Source organism: Sus scrofa, chromosome 4 (assembly GCF_000003025.6).
Source record: "Sus scrofa isolate TJ Tabasco breed Duroc chromosome 4, Sscrofa11.1, whole genome shotgun sequence".
NCBI classification, from domain to species: domain Eukaryota; kingdom Metazoa; phylum Chordata; class Mammalia; order Artiodactyla; family Suidae; genus Sus; species Sus scrofa.
The window spans coordinates 69,477,846-69,495,596 of NC_010446.5; the positions used below are offsets into that span (position 1 = coordinate 69,477,846).

At 38.8% G+C, this 17,751-nt stretch overlaps 2 long non-coding RNA genes across 4 annotated transcripts in view; one reads left to right on the top strand and one right to left on the bottom strand.

Annotated features, from left to right (window-relative positions):
- Positions 1-17,751, top strand: part of LOC110260285 — a 492,008-nt gene that overhangs the window by 415,594 nt on the left and 58,663 nt on the right. The window lies entirely within an intron of this gene.
- Positions 1-17,751, bottom strand: part of LOC102167557 — a 293,103-nt gene that overhangs the window by 154,972 nt on the left and 120,380 nt on the right. For both annotated transcript variants that reach the window (XR_002343278.1, XR_002343279.1), the window contains exon 4: positions 4,972-5,025. This is a non-coding gene — a long non-coding RNA (uncharacterized LOC102167557). The remainder of the gene's footprint in view (positions 1-4,971; positions 5,026-17,751) is intronic.

The following is a 17,751-nucleotide window of genomic DNA, read 5'->3' on the forward strand; positions in this document are numbered from 1 at the left end:
GTGTCCATGTAAAAGAAAGTGTCCATGTAAAAGAACAGCTAAACAATGTCATAATATTTGTTCCTGGTTTTCTCTTATGTCTGGAGAGAAAAAAAAAAGAGATGGCTTATTTTTTCACTAAACAATTTGATTAAAGATAATCATCTATATAAATGATTATTTAAGGTAAGTACAATAGCTACAGAAATATACAAATATATATACAAGTCAATGGATTTTTTATTTTAAAACATCATATGATACACTACTATATTATACATACTATTAAATAATATACTAGTCTTCCATGGCCCAAAGTTCTGTCATTAGCCTTTATTAGTAATAAGATCAACCCTCTCTAGGATCAATCCTCTCTAGGACACACATGTCATCTCCTAAGTTAAGAGAATTACTCAGGATTTCAGGAATTGCTTTCAATCATAGATTTTACCATATTTTAAGCTGATATGACTAAGTAATGCGATAGGCTTGTATGATACCTAAGATTTTGTCACCAATAGATATAAGCTGACTTTCTAAAACATCTACCTGAGTAGTCTCTGTATAATCTGAAATCTATAGATTTGATCTTTGGAAAAGAGACATCAGAGAAAACTTTCCCTTGAGCCTTAATGAAAAAGAAGCTAGCGAAATAATAAAACTCCAAAGTGTTAATCAATGAGATCATATTTTCAACCTAAAGACATATATTCCTTACATTCTTTCCTCCTTACTATTAAACATTCATTCCATAAAGGGATATTAAAGAAAGGATTCTTGGGGATTCTCTATAGGTGACAACTCCATAAGAAAACAACTCCTGGAGTTCCCGTCGTGGCGCAGTGGTTAACGAATCCGACTAGGAACCATGAGGTTGCGGGTTCGGTCCCTGCCCTTGCTCAGTGGGTTAACAATCTGGCGTTGCCATGAGCTGTGGTGTAGGTTGCAGATGCGGCTCGGATCCAGTGTTGCTGTGGCTCTGGCATAGGCTGGTGGCTACAGCTCCGATTCGACCCCTAGCCTGGGAACCTCCATATGCCGCAGGAGCGGCCCAAGAAATAGCAAAAAGACCAAAAAAAAAAAAAAAAAAAAAAAAAAGAAAGAAAGAAAACAACTCCTACTCAAAACTTGGAACAAGCTGATGATTGCAAAAGTACATGGCTTCCATGCAAGACAATGGAATAAAATTAATTTTCTGACTTCAGCACCTTTTTTCTTACCCCTTGCTATGCTACTTATGTCTCTTATTATTATATTTTGACATGCTTTATTAACTAAAAATTTTCTCAAATGTACCTTATCTTTGTCCTGTAACTTTTACTTCCTATGGTCTTCTGTCACTTAAATCAAAACCAAAACTCTGACATTTAAAAAAATTAATAGCTGCTGTTCTCAATTTGACTTTTTGCCAACATTTATTAATTATGAATTAATTATTAAACACTTTAGAAAAGAGGTCTCATTTTATAGTCCCTTCTGATACTTAGGTATACCTCTCATCATTTAATCCCAACCTTTCAGTCTTATAAAAATTAGATCTAGACCTCATGTCAGTTAAAGGCTCCTATTGAAGCCATTATAATCTTATCAGCAAAACCTAGCCTCTCAGAAATGAAAATTAACATTAGGGTTATCCTTATAACAATTGTTATAACAGTATAACAATTGGCCTGTTCTCTTCAGAGATACTACGACCTGCTTTCAAGGAACTATTTAACTCCACTCAAGAAACCTTAGACCTTTGAGCAAATAAAATGGTTCACACCTATCATCCTAAGTTTTATTCTTACTTTTAATATAGTCTATTCCCTACTAGGCCACTACTTCTTATATGAACATCAAACTTTACTATACACTGACTTCTGTGTGTTCATTCTAATTATTAGCTACCACATGAACTACAACAATCCCTCAGAAGGGGTAATACAACAGTAAAAGGTGGTCTAGGACTTGACTCTGATCCTAGCAAACATCGTGAGTGCCACAAATTCTGCCCTGAAAACCCAACAATTTAAAATTTATTACACAGCATTGTCGTGGACAGCTCAATAGCCATTGGTTTTCTCTCGGCTAGCTGAGGAGGAGGCATCCTAGAGTATTTCTTTGCCTGACCTATATATATACGTTACAAGGCAAGTAAAATAACCCACAGCTAAGAAAATGAACATGCACAGTGGGATTCTGGTACATGTTTTCATTGAATAGGTTTTGCAATCTAAACTCCTGGCTTCAAGATTTGTTACAAGGACTAATAATCATTTTTGTTCTGTGATAACTGTGTTAAAATTGGGCTGACATATCTTATTCAGAATCTTAAATGCTATATATAGCACAGCCTTTGTCACATAGGCTGACTCAACAACTCATCCTATAATAAATAGAAGGAAAAGGGTAGATTAACCCTTGAACAGAGATTGACTATGTTCTCTTGATTCCCTCCTGATTTTGATCAACAAAATCCTGGCCACAGATAAAATTAGAATGTCATGAGTTAATATCCCATGGCCTGTCCCTGTCTTCCCTTGGTCAAAAAGGAGGACTGAAAAAGAGAAGCAAGACCTGACAGCTGAAACATAGCCTGGCACTATCGTCTCTGGGGTTCCCAGGAGCTTGCATGGCACTCACAGTTAGCCATTGGTGTTCTCCAGTTCAACATAAGCAATTCCACAGAACACCAATATAAGGTAGAGTCACTTCTGTGACCATGAAGGATCAAGGCAGAATCAAGAACACACACCATAATCATCTCTGAACATGAACAAAACAGGAATGTTTTTTAAACCACAAAAATTATCAAGCATCCCCTTTCATGACTAATATGTATAACCACTAATACTTTAGCAATTACAGCTTTAACTTCAGTCTGCATGTTCCTCCTTCTAGTTGAGATCTTTTAAGACCGTCAATCAGAATTACTTCTACTTCAAGTCAGCATCAAATCCAAAACAGACTTGCTTCCCTAAATAGTCCCCCAAAGCAACTAAGACAAACCCAAATGTTAAATATAATTAGTCCTAACACTCCAATATGCCCCATGGTGAGTATTCTTCCTCTCTGAAATAGATAAACCCAACTTCAACTATAGGCTTGTTCTTTGTGGTCATTGGCTAGAGGAGATTGACAGTCAATCAATAAAATGCAGTTCCTGATTTAAAACATAATCCAATGTGGAAACAGGCAAATATTTATCAACATCTATTAAATAAAATTACATAAAATGATAGGTTAAGAAGCAAAACTACTGAACTCAGGCACCAACAGGATGTGTGCATTGAATATAGAGAGGATCATGAGCTGACTCCAGCTGGAAGTCTAAGGAAGATATGAATACTGATTTGGATCTGTTAAGATTGGTCTATATTGGAATATTTAGATGGGAATATGAAAAGACTTCTGGAAAAGACGGTAAAATGAGTAGAATGTTGAGGGCTGAAAACTGGAATTCTGGAGAATCCCATCAGATAAGGAGCAGACAAAGATGAAACAGACTGTTCAGAGAGACAGGATGAGAACTAGGAGATGAAAAGATACCAAACACCGTATATGGAATGGGGTAACACAGTAAATTTTTTCTAAATGAATATACCAAAATTACAATTTTCAATCACAATTTTACCTCTCAAAATATCACTATTTCTCCACTGTGGGTAAAAATTCCTCTATTGTGATTTTTCTGCTACTTTTGGCTAATCTAACAATCTTGCCATGATCAGTGTAAGACTCTTATTCTTCCCCTCTTTGAGAAATACTGGCAAACCAAGTATATTCAATCCTATTTCTATTTTTAAAATTTTTACTTGCCTGCATTGCACTCCTGCCTGAGTAGTCAAGAGACCCCAGAATATTTGAAATAATACACAAAGAAACAGGAAATAGTTAATGGTTGCTTCTGCAGCAGCTCAGTAAATTAGAATAATCAAATGCATCTTGGAGTAAACTCATGTGCACATAGCTGTAAACAGTAATCTCCATTCTTTTAAAAGCACAAATCATCTATTATAACAATTCATAATCATTCTCACTTCAAGTTCTAGATGAGAACAAGTCATAATGAGAGAATTTGTACTTTCTAATTAGAGTTTATTTCTTAAAGGCAGAGAAATGAAATGGTGAATTACAACAAAGGAGAGGAAGTCTATAGTCAATTAATTGAAGAAAAAGAAAGAACTTAAAACAGGTCCAAATCAAATGAGATAAAGTTTCAGTCATTCAGGGAAATCCACAAAGCACATATCCTTTCTCCCAGAACCCAGGAGAATTTTGTATAATAGAGGTAAGACAGGGAGTTGCTGTGGAAGAGGAATTTGGTGGGTTGGCCATGCTTTGAAAAGGCCTCCATTTTGGGTGTGTGCCAGGTTTTCAGGAGCACCCAGCACACACAATGATTGCATTTGCATGTGTAAATTGGGTAATGGCGTGCCTAACTATCAGATTTGTATGTGAAAATGCCATCAGCATATGCACTATTGGTTGTGTGCCCACAAAGAGGACTTTTAATGGGGTTGCCTAAGTTGGGGAGCAAAATTTCTAAGAATTTAGACCAGGTTCTATATGTTCGGATCCAGTGTAGACACCCATATGGGTAACTGACACCCCTAATAATTACTCTGTTGTTGTATATCCTCTCAAATTCTACCTAGGGGAGGAAATTCATCAGAGGACATTTGACCAACTTAATTAGCACAGAGCAAAACTGTACCCAAGTTACTTTTGGCTGTGCCCATCTGAGCCAAATGAACAGACTGCAGCACAGCCAATGCTTTCATCTTGGCCATTTTAACAATCAACGTGGATCTATGCGAAAATGACTTGGGTTCTTTTTTTCCTCCCTTAGATACAATATTTCTCAAACATCTTGTCACATCATTTTATTTTTCCGAACATGTCAGCGTTTCTCAATTACATCATAAAAGGAACAGAAAAAACTGCTGTTCTTCCACCCACCTACCACCAAAGGGTAAAACATCATAATGATCATTTTTCTCACCCTACCTTAGTGGATTTCTTTCTTCTAGAAGTTTCCATTCTTATTTATCTCTTAGTACCCTAGAATGTAAAATAGAATCTGTCTGATAATTTGCCCAAGAAATATAGCAATCATATTTTCCGAAACAAAAGTTGGTTCACATGGGGTGGGGATAACAGAACTGAACAAGTCAGATTGGAATTGGATTAAAAAAAAAAAAAAAAAAAAACTGGGAGTTTTAGCTGTTGTAGCTCAAAGGTGCCTTATTCTGAGCAACTCCCTTCAGACAACCCTTACCTGCCCCACCCTCCTCCCCCAGTGAAAAAAAACCCACCTCAGTGTAAAACAACTGTTGTGATACATCCTTCTAGAACCCTGCTTTCTGCTGAGTTACATGACAATTTGTGTACAAATTGCTCATTCCGACTCAGGATTTAATCTCTTCATATAATCTTCCATCAAACTGCTCAGAACAAGCTAATTATGTATCACTTGGTCTTTTTCTCACCCATTCATCTTCCCAGCAGTCTTTCTCCAAGTTTGTCCTGAGTAACATTTAATAAGAAATACCTGGAGAATTCCTGAGACATGCAGATCCCAGACCTCATTTCAGATCTACTGAATTAGAAGTCAGGGGAATGAAGAGGGCCCTAGGAATCTGTAATGAAACAAGTTCCTCAGGTGGCTTCTGCAGACCAAGCATGCCTCTTGTAGGGTTTTATCTTAGTTTTGTTGTCTCCCTTCTTTCGTTTAGCTGTAAGGAGTCTCAGTACCGAGTTGTAACCTATCATAAGCATGCCTCACATACTCCTTTAATACAGACGGGATCATTATACTGGTTTGTAGTTATGAGAATGAAATCTTAGCAGGAAAATACAACATGAATATTCAAAATAAATGTCACAACATAAAACACGCTTCTGTCCAGGAAGATCACTGCCTTATTCAATCAGCCTGCTTTGCCTATAGATATTTTCAAGAAATGGCAGCCTGAAAGACCCAAGATGATCTCGACTTAAGGTTTGCCATGCAACGGGTATCTCTCAAGCAGTTATTCCTATCCCAAGAATGCATGCAGTAGGTGATAAGAATAGACTGATTTATGATCACTCAATATCGGAAAGGTGTAGCATTCCATTTCACAAATAGTATTCTGCTAGATTAGAAAGTACCATAAACACATTGGAGAATCCCCAGCCCAGGAACCATAAACCACTGTATTTTTTCCCTCCACATTTTAATTTAGCTATCTGTTTTGGATAACATAAATAAAAATGAGCCTGTATTTTCTTTATAAAATAAATCAGTCTTTCTACATAAGAATCGCTAGTTAGATGGAGCATTTGGGAATATATAAAACTGCATCCTTTAAAGACGTGAAAACATTTCTCAATGAGAGAGACGCTGCTCACAGTGACCTTCATGTTGAGCAGTGGGGGGTGGGGGTCAGCACTGGCCCTAAATCATTTTGATCCACAGATGAGATCAACATATTCATATTTGTTTGCCAAATGTGTATTTTAATTTAGGCTTTCCTGATTGATGCGTGTAATTTATGCTGCCCAGAACTAAGGCATCATATTTTTCTTTTTTCCTAACTAACAGGGGGAGACTTTCTTGGAAACAGATAAAGGAAAGAGTCCAGTAATTTGTAGCAATGTGACTACAGCCACACATGTCCTAGAATTAATGTTCTTCATTAGGGTGAGTAGGATCAGCTGTATGTATACATCAGGTTTTTAATTAACTCAGTCCCCACAACAGGACTCATGATTCAAACTGTTAGCATTTTTTTTTCTTAAATCACAAAATAAAAAAAATAAAAAATTGGGTGGCACATCTTTTTCACACGCAAAAAAAAAAAAAAAAAAAAAAAAGAGGAGAGAGAGATGTTCAGAGAAATGAAAGGCTCTTTGTGTTTTACTGAGAGTGCTCAGAAGACCTTTATAATCCTGAGTTAATCAGATAAAGGGGAGCTTGGCATTGAGTAATTCCAAAGAGATGCTGAAAACTCCACCATTGTGACAGTTTTCTCTCTGTATAATAGACATGATTTCAAGTTTATTTGTATTGGTGTCTTTAAACTAACATTTGGAATTTGTTAGATATTTTTAACTGCCTTGTTCTTGCAGAACTGACCTGGTGATATTTTAATAAGGCACCACCAATTTAAAGAAACTTCAATAATGCAACATGAGGCGCTTAAGCGAGGGGTGAGGGGAGGAACTTTTTATAGCAGCTTCATTCTCTGAGATCATATTAACATAAATTTGACAGTTAATCTCCATATTGCAAAAAGGCTGCCCAGACTTATTTAATTAAACTTAGAACAAATATGTTTCTTGATTTGCCAGGTACAGCTTTTATCTTAAAATATCCACTTCCAATTATGATGCAAGACTCTGCAGGTTTAGGGCAGGAGCCTGGAGCAGGGGTGGTGAGACCAGCACAGATGGAGGGCCATGCATCTCCGGAGAGGGCCTGGCTGCTGCTGGCTGACGCCGTGCTCCTGGCACCCGTGATCTGATCCTGAAGTTATTCCACGAGAGGCAGATCGTTTGTCCAAGTTATTTCTTTGCTTGAGATTTTAAATGATAGAATTAAAATTTGATTGAGATATTTTTTCTCAAATATCTCTTAAAATGTGTTCTTTAATAAGTATTTGTTGGCAAAACCTCCAAACTATTTATTCAAAGACCCACAGAGAAATAAGCAAGGCCTTTGACATCAGGAGGCATTGAATTTATACTCTGGATCTGTTCTATATTGAACCGCAAGTGATTTAACCTTTATGAACCTCTGGTTCCACTGAGATTACCTCATAATTGTTGGTGAGGATGAAATATGCCCCATTCATTTAATAAATATTTACAGACACTTTTGTGCCAGTCCCCCTTCCAGGCCGCAGTGAACAAAGTAATATTCCTGCCTTCTCAGAGCTTACATTCTCGGGGAGGAAGCTGGAGAGAGAAGTGCATTGTATAATGTCAGGCTGTTTTAAGTTCCAGGGAGCAACAGCTCAGAATAAGAAGATGAAGGGCAGTGGCAGCAGGGAGGGGCTATTCCGATAAGGGTGGGAAAGGTCTGATAAAGTGACCTTTGCGCAGAACGTATTGAAGTGAGAAAGCAAAGCCTGCAAATTATGGGGAAGAGAGGTCCAGGCAGAGGAAGACTGAGCTCTGAAGCAGCAACCAGGCCAAGAGAAGGTGCGGCTCGAGCTTAACAAATCCGACTCCAGGCTGACTTTGTTGCCTCCTTCCCCACCAGCGGCCCTCATAGAATCAGTCTGGCCTGTGAGGAGATGCCATTGAAGGATTGAAGGCAGGGGAGTGGCCGGATCTGCTTGCATTTTACAAACACTACCTAGGAGGCTCTGTGGGGCACAGACCTGTAATACCTGAGGGGTGGGGGTAGGGGAGGGGAGGGGGAGGGCCGGGGAGAACAGGAAAGACGGATGTAAGATGATGTCTCTTTTTTTAGGCAGGACTTTACAGTAGCTCGGACTGTGGTAACAGGGATGGAGAAGAGAAAAGTGGTCATTTTAGGATATATTTTGAAGGTAGAACTGATGGGATTTGTTAATGGATTAGCTCCCATTTCTCTTGGACAAACTAAACAAGTAAAGAATATATATGTTTAAGGTCACTCTACTAGAAAATAAACCAATAAAAATGCCAAATGATTTTAGAAATGGAGCAAACAAAACAGGCAATCCTTCTCAAGAGAGGCAAGAGTAAGGTTGGATATCATACAGAGCTTGTCTCATTGTTACAGTGATGTAGGGGTGATAGACAGCCTTAGCCTTTGTTAACTGTGAATATCCTAAGGCATAACGAAACCTCTGGAACATCCCTGCAGGGGTTCCTATGTATGCACATGCTGGTGGCAGTAATATACATGGGACCCCACACTGAACAAACAAAAGCAGCCTTCTAAGACGTGGCATGAAAAGCACATGATGGTGGAAGTTCTCTTCTCTGCTCCTTGGGTGGAAATAAGAGATCAGACCAACCCAGTGGAATTTTCATACCAATAGAGGATAATCCTTCATGTCACAAATCCCAGAAGGACTGTGTATTCTTCTTCATACCATCGAGGCCTAGTTCATGCTAGATGGCCACTTAATATTTGTTGCAATGAGCAGAAGTGAAAAATACTAGGGCTTTTCAGGAATAGCTCATAAAACGACTTTCAAATACCTAGCCTCTACAAACAACATTTTGGGTTTTGCTGAGACTTGAAGTAATTGCCATTTACCAGTTACAGATACAAAATGTTTGTGGTCTTTCTATTCCTCTCAATAAAACATCCTTCTGTCATATCATAGCCTGGGTGCTTGCACAATTTGGAATTCTTGCCAATCAACTTGGATGCCTAGTTCCCACATTTCTCAGTGTGGCCAAAAGCCAGTGTGTCACTTGCCCACAGAATAACTTGAACCCTCCATGCCACAAATGTTTCTAGCACATGGCTTCCGTGATAATCATCCTGGTTACCTGTCAAATGTGAAGAGTAGGAGGCTGTAACCTTGAGGAGAGAAGACATACTAGAGGGAGGTGAGTGTCTTCCCTTCAGGACATGAATGAGGTGGTCGTGAACTTGGCTGCCATACATTGCCCTATCCTGGAAACAGACTGCTGAGTTTCAGGTTTTCTGCTCCTTATTCCCTACACAGTCCTTGTTCCATCAGCTTCTGACGCTCTTCTGTGCTGAGTGTCAAGTTCTCAGGAACACTCTAGCCTCTCCATTAAACAGAGCTATGGCTATGTAGTTTTCTAAGAACTTCCTAGCCTCCTTCGGAGAAACTAGGAGGAGGAAAGAGAATTTTCCCTTTTCCCTTGAATAATGTTGAGCCATTCTGTCTCGAGAATACAGAAGAAGAGAGTAGAATATATGAATCAGAACTAAATTAACTTTCTCCCTTAGGATAACATCCAAAATAATGTAAGTACTAGTTTCTCACCAACTGGTAAGATGTAAAATCAAAAGAATTGTCATACTTGGGACAAACAATACCTTTTCCTTCCATAACCTACACCCCTTTATATTTGAATAGAGTAATTTTACATGTGTTTACTTGTTTGATTAGGGTAGAGGAGATAGAAGTTGTTTCTGAAAAATTTATAGCTGTAACATATGCTCATCCAGATTAAGTCACATGTCCAAGTACATATAGTATGTAATAAGCCAGGACTCTGATGTGGGTTCATACTTGTAACATCTAGTTACTAAGCTTACTATATCAGTCAGGGTTCTCAGTAACCCCCATCGGTCTGGGCTGATTTAAGCAGAAAGTTGATTTATTGGAAGGCTCTTGGGTGGCTCTCAGAATTGCCAAGAGGTAAGAAAAATGATCCCATCTCTGTGCCCAAAATCTTTAATGAAAAAGGCTTTTGTCTCAGTCAGAAGCAGTCACACGACATGATCACTAAATATTCACTTAAATAATGCTTTGTTCAGAGAAATATTTAACTCATGGGCTAATAGCCTAACGTAATCTATCTTTTCCTTCCTTCAGTACCTCTTAGTGAATTTAAAGGCAGAGGAACACAATGATATGTCTTTTTTCTTTAACCCCTGCATATCAGTCTACAAAAAGCAGATCTGGTACCTTGACCTCCTTTGAGTCCCAGATCAACACTCACTGCCCATGTGAATTCAGATTCCTTACATTTCCTGTTTACCTGAAAGAGTTGACTGTTTATTCATTTGGGAAGTATTTATCAAAGAGCTGAGATTAATCCTGTGATAGTGGTTTGCAGACTATAAAGTTCAATGACAATTGTCATTACCACACAATGTAGTGCTTACTTATATCCTGGCACTTATTTACAGCTGTTTGATGTTTGTGGTCTTTGCTCCCAGATTGCAAGATTCTTCACCATCATCCATTGTTCCTTTAATACGCAAGGAGACTGCTGGTCCATGGCAGGCTCAAACTGTGCTACACACAGCAGTCCTAAGTTGATCCACACAAAGTGAGTTCTGACTTTGACTCCCAGCTGCAAAAAGCCATCTTATCTTTCCACTGCTTAGAGTCACCATCTGAATTAGACTGTCATTCAGGACCCTTTGTCATCTGGCTTTACTTTACCTGTCTTTTCCCCCTGGCTCTCCTTCACTGAACATCAACTTTTTCTGTCCAAATTAACTTAAAACCCCTCACCCCTGCCAATGCCCTGTGCTCTCCTGAAGCTTCTGTGCTATTTCTTTCCTATGGAAACACCCCCAACCGATTGAAACTCCACATTTCAAAGCCCAAGCTCAAATGCTAGTTTTTTTGTTTTTTTTGTTTTGTCTTTTTGCTATTTCTTTGGGCTGCTCCGCAGCATATGGAGGTTCCCAGGCTAGGGGTCGAATCGGAGCTGTAGCCATTGGCCTATGCCAGAGCCAAAGCAACGCGGGATCCGAGCCGCGTCTGCAACCTACACCACAGCTCACAGCAACGCTGGAATCGTTAACCCACTGAGCAAGGGCAGGGACCGAACCCGCAGCCTCATGGTTCCTAGTCGGATTCGTTAACCACTGCGCCATGACGGGAACTCCCAAATGCTAGTTTTTAAATTACTCTCAGTAGGCACAAAGTCTTTGCCTTCTGAAGAAATAGAAATGTTTGTGTCAACACTATTTTTACTGTTACAAAGTCATCACTCCTTTGATTTCTTTGTTACCTCAGGGAGATCAGCCTTGTAGGAAGTGCTGTCTCAGGAAACCAAGCGGTCCAAGACTCTTATGAGGAAGGGCAGAGTTTATTCATGCCTGGCAGTCTAGAGATTTTTAGTTCTTAAAGGTTATTGTATTTCTTACTGTGGCAAATTTTTTGATACATTATTCTTTACATTTCATAGGCAGGAAAGTTAAAAGTCATGCTGCGATAAAACCAGACATTAATGATGGAAATGGGATTAGATGCCAGGCTCCCTAGATGTGAACTTTATATCGGTCATATTCAGGTGTTGTCTACATACATGGGAAAAAAACCCCAGAAATAGTCATAATGGCAGAAAGCTAATATCCACAGTTGATCTTGTTTGTAAGTGACTATATTTCTCCAGTATTTCTTTCCTGCCCAACATGGTATGGTATTGTGTTCTACCTCATCGGCTTTCAGTATAGTCTTTGTGAAAGGCACAGACTCTGAGAAGCAGGTCACCTTTTATGAATGAAAAGGAGCTTTCCAGGCAGCTAAAGTGTTTTGTTATACACATGATAGAAGATGTCTGTCCCAGCGATACAGGTGAGTCCTAGAGGTAAGGTGGAGTGGATCACAGAACACTTACTGGGCTTTTGCAGGCATTTTACTTTGGGATTGATAAAAAAGGGATTATGAATTTCCCACATTCCTGTCCCTTGTCATGGAAGACATGGGAGACATAATCCTTGATACTTAAGATTGATATAATAAGATGTTATGATACATCTCCCCTATAACTGAAGACTGTGCCTGGAAGCCCTTTTGCAAGTGAAAACTGGCTTACATATTTCCTTTGTTTAAGGACATTAGGGACTCCATTTTCAGCCATGGAAACAGATATTATCAATACAAGTAGAGGGAAAGGATTATCATGTTGGAGCTATGATGTCCTATATGTCTAGTTACCAATACTAGGGAATGTTGTCAAATATTTCTGAGAAAGCTCACACTGTCTCCATAGGTTGATTAGATGAGCTTTCGTACATTGGAAACCTGACTACTTTCCAACAACTTGATTTCACAAATGGAAAAACAGCATCTGTTTTCCTGCAGCTTCACATATGGCGATCATTGTCGCTAAGACAGGCTGAAGCAGGTAGTCCCCGTGACGGCGCCCCTATGGAGTGCTACGGGCTCCTGGGACCAGAGAACACTGGTCTGCTGTGAGGGGCTCTGGCTCCCCAGGTGGGGGAAAGTGCATATTTAATCAACATATGCAAAGCATCCGTATGAACAGCAAGTTACAGAAAAAATGATCAAATGCAATATTTAGAACCTCTCCATTAGCATTTGCAGTGGCTAATTTGGAGAGGTGTACATCATGCCACACTCCCCAAGCTAGAGTACTTACAAAACCCACCAGGGGCTTGCAGAGGGAAAGGAGGTGAAATGCTCATATGTATACAGTGGGCAAGTAGGTATAAGGAGAGAATAAGACTTTGTCACAATAGCCAGCAGTGAAAAGATGAGAAAAGAGAATCCATGTTGGACAGAGGTGGGGAAGACATTTTGCCTATAAAAAGACTGAATCCCTCTGGAGCTTCATTAAGGGGTGTTTCTGTCCCTCTGGATGCACTGATTGTTTTTTAAAATCCTCAATGTATATAATGTAAATAAGATTCCCTAAATGGTGGCCCATTTGGGGGAAAAAAGTCTTGAAATGGAACCACGAAATTCTTTTTTTCCAGGATCAATGGTTGTGTTTTGAAGGTCAAGAGATTGGCAGCAGTAGAAATTAAATTCCAAAGTCCATCCACCAGCCAGGTATACTGCAAACAGATGCTCTTTTGCAAAAACTGCCAGGCCAGTGGCCTTAACCCTGACTTGGAAGGACAATTCAGTCAACTACAGAAAGAAAAGCCCTTAGGAATTCTGGAGCAGTTCCGAACTTCTGACTATTGCTATCAGTAAACAAATTGTTTATCAGGGGTTGCTTCTCCAGCAAATCTTTATCACAGGTTCATAAGAGATTAGAATGAGAAAATCTGAAAGTGTTCAGTTATATTATTAAAAGAAAAGCCCAGATTTCTAACTTGCCTATACATTTTTTTTTTTTTTTAGATCGACTTTATTCTGAAAAATATCCAGTGAGGCACTGGTAAATTTGGAGCATTTTGCAAGGTTAAATAGTAATCCTCTTTCGACATATGAGAATCAGGCAGATACTGGGAAAAAGTAGAAATTGAAGGCAAGTGAGAAGCATATCAGATTAAAGGCTAAAAGGAGCACACAGGCTAAAAGATGTCAAAACAAAGACAGCTGAAGCCACTATTCCTTACAGAAACTGCAAAATTAGATTCTCACATGTAGATCAAAGGAAGGACATCTGTCCAAGGCTAAGTTTTACAACTTATAATATAGAAACTTATACACTTTAGGACTTGTACCCCTGATGTACACAATCTGGACTTAATGTGATTCTATGACCAACAGACTTCCCATGAGGGCTAGACCATTCATAAAAGGCAATTCTCAATGATCACCACCCATGAGTCTCCAACTCATGTTCTTAGATTGCAAGGGAAGTTTCTAAGCCCGGCCAGATCTGTTCTCAGATCACACCTGAGCCTCAGGTCCTGGGAGCTGTCCCTTTAGCAGGCTGGCCTCTTCATGCTAATGGCCCATGTTACTCCCAGATGTCACCCTCACTGGCCCGTGCTTGACCAGGTGATCTGCCTAAGTCTTGAGTCTTGGCCTAAGCCCATGTTGGACTTCACTGTCCTCGTAATGAGCTTGAGTTCTGACAGAACGAATCGGGAGGTAATATATGTGGATCCCGTTTGTTACTTCTCTCCTAAGCAGTGATGCAGCTTTGGGAGCTCAATTTCTTAATCTCTTGGCCTCATGTTTCTCAATTGCACAGTGAGGAAACTTAGCTTGAACAGTGAAGCTCCTTAGAGACTCAGGGAGAGAATTGCTCCCATGCACTCTTTAGCCAGATTTAGCCAGGTAACATCTGGGAATTCTGTGTAAAATTTTGTTTGAAAAAAAAGGCTTGGCCACTGAAAGAGTTTGCAAACCTCTGAACTAGAGGGTCACCAAATTCCACTTTAGATTTTGTAATTGAGCTCTCTGTCTAATCATTTAATATTATAATTAATCTTCATTTGAAAATTAAAGATCTAGCATCCTGCAGCATTGTCTGATGAGAAAGTCTGGGAACAAGGTGATTTATAAGCAACCTTAGAGCCAAGGATATACATTTTAGTATCCTGAATATATTTTTTTATCATGGAGTAAGTTGTACTGCAGTCACTTAATCCAATTTAACAAACACTTATGGAAGGCCTATTTTATACCAACACCTTCTTATTTTGGGGGATACAAAGATGAGTTAGGAATTCTTTAACAGATCCAGTGGTTGAATGTTGGCAGGACGAATAAATGAATACACTAAAAGAAAAGGGAAACCTCAGAGCAAAATTTTTAGCAAAGCTGATGTAAGATCTATGATTGGCAACTCAATGGTGTAATGTATTTTATTATTTATCTAAATTTTGGTGAAAGTTAAAACTAATCTAATAAGATTGACCATACTAGTTTTGCTTGAGGAAATTTTTACTTTCTTGGCTTTTTCAAACTTAGTAAAAGTCCTAAATTTTTTTTTCCAACCCTGCAAAAGAATAAGTTTCATCACTGAGACTGTGAAGTTGTACCTGACCCCTAACTACTCACAAAATTCACCAAGTTAAGGAGAAATTTGACATTTACAGTGTTGCTCTCAAACTCCTCCTTGAAACACCTTCTGAGCAACTGTCTGTCCAATGTCTAGTGGCCCATCCTGGTAGCTCTCACTGCATCACCAAGCAAACTCCAAAGGAAAACTTATCAGTTCCAGAAAGGCCTGTCTACTTGTTTTTCAGCCAAATGACTTCCAGAAACAGTATCATGTACAGATATTAAAGCATAGCTTCTAAAACCAAACTATTCTTCAAATGCTTGTTCTTCCCTGGTTTCCCAACTGAGAAGTATACGTAAAAATAGTAGAGTCGACCCTGAGTATTCCTGGGGGATTGGTTCCAGGACCTGGCAGGGATGCTCAAATCCCATAGTCAGTGCTTAGTGTCTGCAGATACTGTATCCGCAGATACGGAGGGGCAACTGTTCCTGAGAGGCTGTTTGAAGAATATAATAGCTGTAACACACTACTTAGTATGTTATTTCACTTAAGAAAGCTCTAAAATATAAAAGATGTAATTAACAAGGACCTACTGTGAGGCCCAGGGAGATCTACTCAATGTTCTGTAATAACCTAAAAGGGAAAAAAAAGAATGGATGTATGTTTAGATATAACTGATTCACTTTGATGTACACCTAAAACTAATACAGTCTTATAAATCAACTATACGCTAATAAAATTTGAAAAAAGAGAGAGAGCTCTGAAAGCAGAAGCTACTATTATCATTACCAGAATGTTTTTTAAAAACTCAGTGAGCTCAATAGGAGGCATGATGTCTACATGGACGATTTCTCAGACCTGCCTTAGGAAACTTTCACACTGAAACGGCAGGCCCCTCTGGGTATAAGATCATCTCTCCAGAGCGGGAAATAGCAAGGGCTTGGGAGTCCATATGCTTGAGTAGAAGCCCTACTGCTACCCAACGCAAGGAGAATCACCAGAAATGCTGTAAAATATAGGCTCCAAGACCCCACCTTAAACCTCCAGAGCCAGAATCTCTGCAGGTGGAGCTGGAGAGGTTCATACACACAGCAGGGTCTTGCCCACATTTAGCCACCCAGGATCTGTGCACCATCTAGCTTGTGACATGGGGCCTGTTGCCTGTCTTTTCAAAACCTGGTCCATCCCTTATAAAATGATGGTTTGCTCATTTTATAAGAGATGTTTGCTCACAAACACAGTGTGGAAATGAAATGAGACAATGCACGGAACACACCCAGCTGATGTGGCACAGAGGAAATTTTGATATGTGATGGGTATTGGGTTCTTTAAGCTGTGTAGAATTAAATTGTCAGAAAGCACAGAAAAAACTTCTGGACAACACTTATGTATGCATTGAATTCTATTAGGGGAGAAACTACCTGGATAACCTTTTTTGTTTGTTTGTTTTTCCTTAACTATGAATCTTTCTTGTGGTTGGCTTCCAGGTGGGCTGGGAAGACACCCATCCTTCTGTAATAAACAAAGCACTATAACTGATGAGGCTGAGGGTATGCTGAAATCCTTTGTTGTGCTGAGGCAGAGAAACCAAAGTTTGAGTACCACGGCCCTAAATGGACTTGTGTGCTTTCAGAGGATATCATCCAACTCCTCAGTCTTTGCTTTTATCTTCCACTCCCAGGGAACTTGGTGCCCTTTTAGAGTAACTCACTTAACCCACGTCCCTGGTTCATTTCTCTCTTCTCCTCTTCTAATGTATTATAAAATTATTGATTGAAATTAAAAGTTTCTGACTGTCTTATTTTAGGAAATCAAATCATATTGATTCAATTCATTTAAATTAGAAAGAATGAACATATTCAAAATAAAGTCATAAAACATATGGAAAATATATTCCTGTTCCTTATCTAGCAAAGCTGAAATAAGAGTAAGAAGAATCAAAACACTGATGCAAATAAATTCAGGTCAGAGCTCAACAGTTAAAGATAAATGAAACTTGTAATTTAACAATTAGGAAAAAATAAATACCTCAAATAAAAAGCTGTTGCTAACAGAGTGAAATTACAAATAAAAGAAAAGCTAATGACTAATCAAACCAAGATTTCTTATAACTATGACTACACCTAAAATTGCCAAATACATAAATAAAAATAATGATTCCTAATTACTCCTTTCTAAGTGATGTCAAGTATATAGCAACAAATAGCTGAATGATTGAATGTTTTGGTTTTCATCTGTATGTTTGGTGTCATGCAGATAAATACTCAGTCTAAAGGGTCTCATATTAGCAAATTGAAAAGCAAAGCAGCAACTCACTGAAGAAAGGATGAAGAATTTTTAATCTTTGTTTGATAGATAAATGCCATGGAGAATTTTCAAATCAAAATTCCATTATGCACCTGTTAGTTTCATTTTTAACTCTTGGCTGTGCTTTTTGTGCATTGATGTATCTTCTTCGACACTCAATGTGCCTATCTCACTCTTATTTAAATT